Below are 10602 nucleotides of genomic sequence, written 5' to 3' on the forward strand. Positions count from 1 at the left end.
TCGAGAAAGCTAGTTAGAGTTGAGAAGATTCTCAGTTAGAGCCAAGCAAATGAAAAATCTAGTGTGTTTCGAGTGATACAGAAGGAGCCGAGCATCAGTAAAACGTAGTTGATGCTGAGTAACATAGTATGTGCCGAGCACCAGAATTTCAATAGTGTCGAGCTACTACATTATTGGAAAAGTCAAATATTTGCCAAATCTAAGTCAACAAAGTTGTTACCTTGAATTTTGTGAACCAAATAGAGGATAAGGATGATGAGCTGGTGGCACAGAATTTTAGATAAACTATTTTTTAGCAAATTCGGGAGGATTCTTCAAGATGTTTTTAGAAGGAACAACATATGGGTTAGATTCAATAAATCCTACCTAATCCATTCAAATTGAAATTAAAGGAGGGAAGAATCGAGCAGGAAAAGAAATTCCAAACTTCTATTTAAGGAGTCACAGGCCAAGAAGCTAGATTTTTTGGGTGTGCCAAATTGTGAATTAGTTGAAGGGTGTCAAGGAGAAGGCATCAAAAAGAAGGAAGAATAGAGCACAGAGACTATGCTTCAACAAGTGACCATATAGGAGATTACAATGGTATATCGAGCATGGAGACTCAAGGATACAAAGCTTGAGAGGAGGACAAGTTGTCAGAGCTACAGAGACTATAAGCCAGGAAAATGTTGTGAGCTAAATAGAGATCTAAAATCTGTAAGATAAGTTGTGAATTGTAATCAAGTCAAAACTCTTTATTGTTACTCTTTAACAATTGTATCAATCAAGGTAAAATCCTATGGACTTAGGTTGGTTTAACAACCATTTGTAAATCCTTTAACAGGATGACATTCCAAGTGAATGTTCTAAAGTCCTCTAACCAGGCCCACTTCTAACAAGATAGATAAATCCTTTAACCATGTCACATTTAACAGTGTGTTGTACCTTTTAATAGGGCAGGCCTTTCATAGGACATCACTTCAGAAGAGTGAGAATGGAGTAGCATGTTATTGGTATTTTTTTCTCAAATTGGGTTTCCATGTAAATCACTATGTTATGTGTTGATCTTTCATGTGTTATGCTTGCATGTTGATTTACAGTAACTTGCTAAGTAGGAAAAGTTTAAGCTTGGACGCATGAACAGTTTAATAGGCTCACTTTACTTGATGAAAAAGTTTTAATTAAACATTTGGACCCTGAATAACTAATTCACCCCCCCCCCTCTCAATTATTCTAAAGCATTTCTAACAATTGGTATTAGAGTCATCTGCTGATTTAGTTTAAAAGTACTAGAAGCTGGAAGATCAAGATGTCCAAGAGAGAAGTTCCCAAGCTTAACAAAGATAAGTTCACTGCATGGCAAAGTCTAATGAAATTACGCATTGGATCAATAAGTGATTATGCAAAAACCTCAATTGGAGTGGAACATGTAGATCCAGCTGGAGCCCTTACTGCAGATGATTTGAACAAAAGGAAGGAGCATAATCAGGAAATGCTAGAGATTGCCTCTGCCCTCAATTATGTTGAATTTGATGGCATCAAAGGATGTGATTTTGCATTCAAAATGTGGAAAACCTTGTCAGATATCTATGGAGGAGATCAGAATGTTCAAAGGGCAAAAAGAGAAAGCCTCATAGGAAAGTTTGATGACATGAAAATGGAGGAAGGTGAGAATGCTACTCAATATACGTCTAGGATGAAAGAAGTGGTAAGGGCAATAAGAAGTTTGGGTGGTCATTTAGAAGATGATGTTGTCAATAGAAAATTCTTAAGAACCATGCTCCCTATCTATGCAATTAGAGTTTCAGCTATCCAGGAATTGAGATGCATACTAGGAAACACACTGACCTTTGAAGGGATAGTGGGAAGACTTACTGCATTTGAATTGTCCAACTTTGATAGCTACAAACTTGAGAATCTTGAATCTGCTTTCAAGGCCAAGCTGACATTGAAAGACACTGAGGAGGTGAAATAAAAAAAGAAGAGTAGAAAAGAAAAGCATGCATCAAGTGACAACAGCATAGATGAGGAAGATGTGGAACAATTGGAAGCACTATTGGCTAGAAGATTTCAAAGAGGCAAAGGTAAATTCAAAGGTAAGTTGCCTATCATTTGTTTTAATTGCAATGAAGTAGGACATATTGCTGCAAGGTGTACATAGAAGAAGAACTACAAAGAAGGAAACAAGTTCAAGAACAAAAGAGAAGATGATAGTAGAAATTACAAGGACAAAGGCAAAAGATGATACATTGTTGAAGAGGATTTAGATGAGAATGATGATGAAGTAGTCTATGTAGCTATGAAGGACCAATTAGATGAAGATGAAGCAACAACACTTGTAACCTGTGTGAACAAAAATGACAAGTGGATCATAGATAGTGGATGCTCACATCACATGATAAGAGACAAAAGTAAGTTTATTTCCATTACTCAATATGATGGGAATAGTGTTAGATTTGGAAATGATGCTCCATGTCAAATCAAAGGAAAAGGTTCTATTAAACTTATAGAGAAAATCTCATGTAATAATGCATACAATGTTGAAATATTGAACTACAACTTGCTAAGTGTATCACAATTAGGCAATGTAGGTTGCAAAGTAGAATTTGGAAACAAAGCTGCCAAAATATATGACACTGATGGAAATCTGATAGGAAAAGGTGAACAAACTAGGAGTAATCTATTTTACCTAGATATGGAAGATGCAATTTGTCTCATTGTAAAACTTGATGATGTGTAGCTATGGCATAAAAGACTATGTCATGTTAACTTTGATAATCTGATCAACATCAGCAAAAAGAAGAAAGTCATAGATTTGCCTAAGCTGAAAAAGCCTGACAATACAATGTGCAAACAATGTCAACTAGGAAAGATGACTAAGTCTAATTTCAAAAGCAAAATCTACACTTCCAAAGAAGTATTAGAGCTAGTCCATACAAACTAATGTGGCCCAATAGAAGTACAAAGCTATCAAGGAGATAGATACATAATGCTATTTGTGGATGACTATTCTAGGATGATGATTGTCATGTTCTTCAAGAAAAAATTTGATGCATTTCAAATGTTTAAGTGGTATTTGGCCAGGGTTGAAAAGGAAACAAGAAAGAGTCTGAAGTGCCTGAGATCAGACAGAGGAGGAGAGTTTACATCAAAAGAATTTGAGACATTTTGCAATGATAAAGGAATTAAAAGACAAACATCAGCACCAAGAACTCCCCCACAGAATGGTATAGCAAAAAGAAAGAATAGATTAGTGGTAGACTATGCCAAAACATTAATGATGGAGAAAAATGTTGCTTTGAAGTACTGGAGAGAAGTTGTAAGTACTGTTATTTATACCCTGAATTGAGTATAAGTGAAGAAAGGAACAAATGCAACACCTTTTGAACTATGGTATGGTCACTCACCCAATGTAAAACATTTCAAAGTATTTGATTGTAAATGTTATATTCTTAAGGATATTAGGAATGGCAAGTTTGATGCAAAGAGTGATGAAGGCATATTCCTTGGATACTCCACTAGAAGCAAAGCATATAAGTGTTTGAATACTAACACTAACAAGATTATGGAGAGTGCAAATGTAAATTTTGATGAGCATGTAGAAGTTCAGGTTGATGAAATCAAGAAACCAAAAGAATATAGATCTATGAAGGAATTTCTACTAAAGATGAAGCTGCCAATCAAGTTAGGAATCAACAAAAAATTTCAGTATCAACTGAGTCACAACTAGTGAATGTCGAGCTACATTCAAAAGCTGAGTTGCAAAATGAAAATAATGCACATTCTGACTCTAAAAATAGTACACATGGAAGAGATGATGAAATACTTGGAAGTGATGTGCAAAGTGACTCTGAAGCTGAAGAACCAAACATGGAAAGAAGGACAGAACCAAGACTATCCAGGTATGTGAGAAGACATCACCCTCTAGAAAAAATTATTGGTGACAAGGAAGCAAGACCAATGACAAGAAACAAACTAAGGAATGAATCATTGAGCAAGATTGAGCCCAAAATAGTAAAAGATGCACTACAAGATGATAACTAGCATAGAGCTATGGAAGAGAAGATAGATCAGATTGAGAAGAACAAAACCTAGACCCTAGTTCCTAGACTAGCTGATAAGAATGTAATTAGTACCAAATGGGTGTTTAGGAAAAAACTTGATGAGAATGGTGAGATAACAAGAAACAAAGCCAGACTAGTCAGAAAAGGTTATGCACAAGAAGGACTAGATTATAGGGAAACATTTGCCCCTACTACAAGAATGGAAGGAGTAAGAACATAACTTGCATATGCTTCCTACAAAGGTTTCAAGGTATATCAAATGGATGTAAAGTCTACTTTTTTGAATGGTATACTAGAAGAGGAAATCTACATAGAACAACCAGAGGGATTTGTTGATGACAACAACAAGGATATGGTTTGCAAATTGCATAAAGCACTTTATGGTTTGAAGCAAGCACCTAGAGCATGGTATGAGAGACTACATAAATACCTTGTGAAGATAGGATTTGAGAGAACAAATGACAACAACAACCTATATATCATGACAGAAAAAGGTAAAGATATTCTAATATCTGAAATCTTTGTTGATGATATTATATTTGGAGGAAAAGATGTTCTATGCAAAGATTTTGCTGACCAAATGAAACATGAGTTTGAGATGTCAATGTTTGGAGAAATCAAATTCTTTGTTAGATTGCAAGTACATCAACTAAAGCATGGCATATTTGTGATCCAATCAAAATACATCAAGGAGATACTCAAGACATTTGGCTTAGAAGATTCAAAACCAATCAGTACACCAATGCTAACAAGACATAAGTTATCCAAGAATGATGAGTTAGCTGAAGTGAATCAAACATTGTATAGATCAATGATTGGAAAATTGCAATATGTTGTGCATAGTAGACTAGACATTACATTAGCAGTTGGAATAGTGGTAAGATTTTTTGCAAATCCAAGAGAAAATCATCTGATGGTAGTAAAAAGAATACTAAGGTACCTAAAAGGAATTGATGATTTTGACTTATACTATAAGAGGAGTGAAAAGTTTGAGTTGAAAGCCTATATTGATGTAGACTGGGGAGGTAATATTGATGATAGAAAGAGCACCAGTGGAGGAGCACTTTTCTTAGGCAAAAGATTGGTTACTTGGACCAACAAAAAGAAAAGTTGTACCTCACAGTCCACAACAAAAGTTGAGTATGTTGTTGTTGCTATCAACTGCACTAATATTGTATGGATCAAACATCTGTTACAAGGTATGAAAGAAGAGGTAACTAAACCTATGATACTCTATTGTGATAACACAAGTGCTATCAACATATCAAAGAATCCTGTGATGCATGCCAAAACAAAGCATATTGCAATTAAGTATCACTATGTAAGAGAATTGGTGGAAGACAAACAAGTAAGGATGGAATATGTCAGCTCAAAGGAACAAATTGTTGACATCTTTACAAAAGCATTACCTAAAGATGCATTTGAGTATCTTAGAGGTAAATTAGGGGTGATACCCCTATCCAAGATTGTTCGAAGAAGAAGCAAGACTGCCCTGCATCAAATGAGTTAATTGTTGGCATATCACAAATTGATGCAGAGGATACTTACTTTAGGATTTTTGCCTGAAGTAATCAAAGTACTGAAGTTCCAAATCAGTCACAAAGCAAGGTGACAAAGGGAGAAATTGGAGTACTTGCAAATGCTACACTTGCATCTTAAGATGCTAAAACAGTACATCTTTGGCATTGTTGTCAAAGAGGGAGAAGTAATAAGAAACTGATCAACAACATTCAATTGGATAGAGGGAGAAGTAGCAAGAAACTGATCAAATCTACAGGATCAAATGGACAGAGGGAGAAGTAGCTAATACCAGAATAGAAAAACATGATCAATGCTTGTAGAGGGAGAAATAATGTCAGGGGGAGTCAAAAGTAGCAGAAATAAAATGGATGTTTAGGAAGATATAGCATAAAGGAAAGAAAAAGGAAACAACAACTAAGAGGGAGAAGCAAGAGTAAAATAATCAGGATAGCAGATTAAAGAGGGAGATGTGAAAACTGATGGTAACACATTTTTCTTTTTGGCATTTGATTTATTGTTTTAACCTAGTTAGCATTTTGATAACTTGGTTGATCAGTTTGGTTTGCCATCAATGCCAAAGAGGGAGATTGTTGGAAATTTGATTGAAAAAGAATACTATCAAAGAGGGAGATTGTTGCAAAGAAGGAAGATGGTTGATAAAGAATGTTTTCAATCATTGTTTTGCCATTGATGTCAAACCTAATATTTGCTGGAATGACAATTGCTTATAAGATCCAAGTACTATCACTTAGTTGATTGATGAAGAGGATTTAATCAACAAGATGTAACAAAAGTATCTAAGGGAAAGGTTGAGTTATGGTTTTGTAATGAAGTGCAAGGATTAGTTAAGAGACATTGGTAAAATGATGTATTGATAGTATACTTGAAGATACAGAGGTTGGCCACACTTAGAAACTTTAGAAGAATAAGTTGTAATAAGGTTGGCTGCAAAGCTTAACTAAGTTCATTAGTGAGTGCTGATCAAGCTAGTTAGAGCCAAGTAGATTCTCAGTTAGAGCCGAGCAAATGAAAAATCTAGTGTGTGCTAAGTGATATAGAAGGAGTCAAGCATGTTCAGGTGTTGAGCATCAGAAAAACTTAGTGGATGCCAAGTGAATCCATAGTAGGAGCCAAGCATCAGTAAAATGTAGTTGATGCTGAGTAACACAGTATGTGTCAAGCACTAGAATTTCAATAATGTCAAGCTACTGCATTATTGTAAAAGTCAAAGATTTTCCAGATCTGAGCCAATAAAGTTGTTACCTTGAATTTTGTGAACCAGATGGAGGATAAGGATGATGAACTGGTGGCACAGAATTTTAGATAAACTATTTTTGAGCAAATTCAGGAGGATTCTTCAAGATGTTTCTAGAAGGAACAATATATGGGTTAGATTCAATGAATCCTACCTAATCCATTCAAATTGAAATTAAAGGAGGGAAAAATCGAGTGGGAAAAGCAATTCCAAACTTCTATTTAAGGAGTCACATGCCAAGAAGCTAGAGTTGCTGGGTGTGCCAAATTGTGAAGTGGTTGAAGGGTGTCAAGGAGAAGGCATCAAGAAGAAGGAAGAACAAAGCATAAAGACTCTGCTTCGACAAGTGGTCATATAGTAGATTGCACTGGTATATCAAGCATGGAGACTCAAGGAGACAAAGCTTGAGAGGAGGACAAGCTATCAAAGTTGTAGAGACTGTAAGCCAGGAAAATGTTGTGAGCTAAACAAAGATCTAAAATCTACAAGATAAGCTGTGAACTGTAATCAAGTCAAAACCCCTTATTGTTACTCTCTAGCATTTGTATCAGTTAGGGTAAAATCCTATGGACTTAGGTTGGTTTAACAACCATTTCTAAATCCTTTAACAAGGTGACATTCCAAGTGAATGTTCTAAAGTCCTCTAACCAGGCCCACTTCTAACAGGGTGGATAAATCCTTTAACCAAGTCACATTTAATAGTGTGTTGTAGCCTTTAACAGGGCAGGCCTTTCATAGGGCATCGCTTTAGAAGAGTGAGGATTGAGTAGCATGTTACTGGTGGTTTTTCCCAAATTGAGTTTCCACGTAAATCACTGTGTTACGTGTTGATCTTTCATGTGTTATGCTTGCATGTTGGTTTGCAATAACTTGCTAAGTAGGAAAAGTTTAAGCTTGGATGCATGAATAGTATAATAGGCTCACTTTACTTGATGAAAAAGTTTTAATTAGACATTTGAACCCTAAATAACTAATTCACCCCCCCTCTTAGTTATTCTAAAGCATTTCTAACATCTATAAGCACTACATTATGTTGTTTAGAATTACAAGGAATGATTCTAAATTAATCTAAGGTTGTATCCTTTTCCATAGTTTGTTGTATCATTTTTAGTTTTGCATTATGATCCTCTACAAGCACAAAGAATATATTTAGGTAGCATTCATAACACACTCATTCAAATGTTTGGGAACTTCTAAATTAGCCATATATCTCATTTTCATATCAAAGCACAATATATAAGAACCAAATGCAAAAAAAAAAACATCTTAACATTGGAACAATCTTAACAACATGAGTCCACTGTGAAATATCTAAATTTGTTCAATCTTCATTCCCAAGTTGACAAATTCATACTTCTACAAAGAGCAAGCAAATTCTAAACTCCAAACTATCCAGCAACATAGATACAAACACATAAAATGGAAATAACAATCTGTGAGTTTCAACTTCTCATAATAGATCAATTACATTTTGCAGAGTATGTTTCAAGTAGTAACAAAGGCAGTATTTTGCAACCTCTAAAATAGATCATCCCATCTAAATGAAAACAAAGCATGATTTAATCATTCCTGTGGCATGAAAAATGGAAAATAAACTATAAGCAATAATTTTGAACCAAAAAATATGTGCAAAAAATCAAAACCAGGTAGGGAAAACAAATAACTAGGCATATGAAAGGGTTCTAAAATTGCTAGAGAAGAATGAATGGGTCATTTGCTCAGTAAGGTCCAAGAAAGACCTTGCTTAAAATGCGACAAATCCCTTAGATTTTTGTGTGTCAATAGACACATTTACATAAAAATTTGTCCCCCTCCTCTATTTTCCAAATCAATATGAAGTATCCATAAGTTCATCTTGTCCCAAATACAAGAATCAGTCAAAAGGTATGCAGATTGAAGAAAAATTTCTAAAGAACAAACAATATTTGAACCCTAAGCTAAAAATAATGTTAACCCTATGCTGGATTTAAGAATTACCCAAAATAATTCGAACCCTAAGCTGAAAAGATTGAACCCTAGGCTAAAAAGACATATCTCTATGTAGATCATCTTTAAAAAAATTCATTTATCCATTACCCAAATTGCCAAAAATCAAAAGAAAAAATACAAATACCCATTACCCAAATTGCATGAAATTTATCCACGCCATGCCTCCAAGCAATGTCGGTGGCCCTCTGTCCATGCCATCCAAGCACCCAGCCTCCATGATCTTGGGCTTGTCTGACTCGTAGATTGACATATTTAGCAGCATCTTCACAACATTCTCTTGCGTTTTCAAATCAGAGACGACAAGAGCGACAATAGAGAAGAAATCTCCCCTCCTTCAGCTATGCAAGTTCTATTGTCCATCTCGCATTTTGCCAACAATCAAAGCTTGTATGCAACTTGTTGGTTGGCATGACAGAAAATAAGATCAAAATGCCTCCAGTAGTTCCACGCCACCGACTTGGTTGTAGTTGAGTTAAGGCCCTGAGTGGCTGGTTGTTGACATAGGACAACAACTTGCTCATCAAATAAAATGTGGAAGAGTTTGTACATGCCTACCAAAGAAGTTGCAACTCTAATATCTGACACTTTTATTGGTTTCTTCACCTCAAGCGTCTCGAACTGGAGCTTTGCCACCAGAAGCAATATTGATGGTCTTCTATAAAATAAAATGAACCTTGCTCACACATTAGATTTATGATCTAAAAAATAGCTATGTGTCTTCTTCCCTGGACATGCATACATAATTTCGTGTCTTATCTCCCTTGTAAATCTTGCCACAAGGCATCACAATCAAACAATGAGTGGCAACAATGATCCATTGTGATGTGTATGCTAGGTTAATATTTGGAATGTGCTTAGGGTTAGGTTTAAAGCAATGTAATAAAACAATTTTTATAAATAGTTATTAGGTTTTGAATAATTGATAATATAATATTTTTTGTTAATTAAATAGATACTTAGTAATTAAAAGTAGAACATATTCATTTATATATAAATGTTATATTATCTAACTATTAAATGCAACATGTTTATATAAGGTTTTAGTTATTGTAAATTTACATGATATAATGTTCAAGTAATGGGACTTCGACAATCAAAGATGGGGGGTGGTAATTAACTATGAATGATAGGGGGTTCAAAAATTGACAAATTGCACACTTTATACTATAACGAATAAAATTGACATCAATTTTTATGGTGGTGAGCCAAAACCTTAGTTTTAAGCACTAAATTAGTTGAAGAAAATGTGGTAAATTTTTTTGGCATTTTTATCATCGTTATGATATATTTTGAGGGGTCCAAAGTTAGGGTGCACAACTACTAGGTCCTCTCCCCTAATGAAAGAAGTGCAATCGTGAAAGTTCGCTAATGAAGGAGAGGTAAAATGAAATGTATGCACTAAAAAGCCTTTCTTTGTTGCTTCCAAACACGATTAAATGTAACCTTTGAGTAAAAGCCATGTGGCAATTATTGTTGCTACGTAGACTCCACTGTCATAAAGTAATGTGCATCGATTTTGGTGATCTAAAATATTATGTGATGCATTTAAAATTTTCTTCAACCACATGGCACCAATTTATGTGAAGTATTCTCACAAGCATTAAATACATTCTTATCTGTTACATTTTTGTTTGTTTTTTATTTGAAATAAATAATTTATTGTTCAAGAAATTGGTATCTAACCAATGAGAAATAAGGAATTTGATAGTTATAATTAAATTTAAAAATAATGCTTACAAACTTTAGCTTAAAATTTTATTTCTGCCATAAAAATTAATGTAGGAGATCTAATGA

The sequence above is a fragment of the Cupressus sempervirens genome, chromosome 3 (assembly GCF_028749045.1).
Source record: "Cupressus sempervirens isolate cs-2001-9-10 chromosome 3, ASM2874904v1, whole genome shotgun sequence".
NCBI lineage: Eukaryota > Viridiplantae > Streptophyta > Pinopsida > Cupressales > Cupressaceae > Cupressus > Cupressus sempervirens.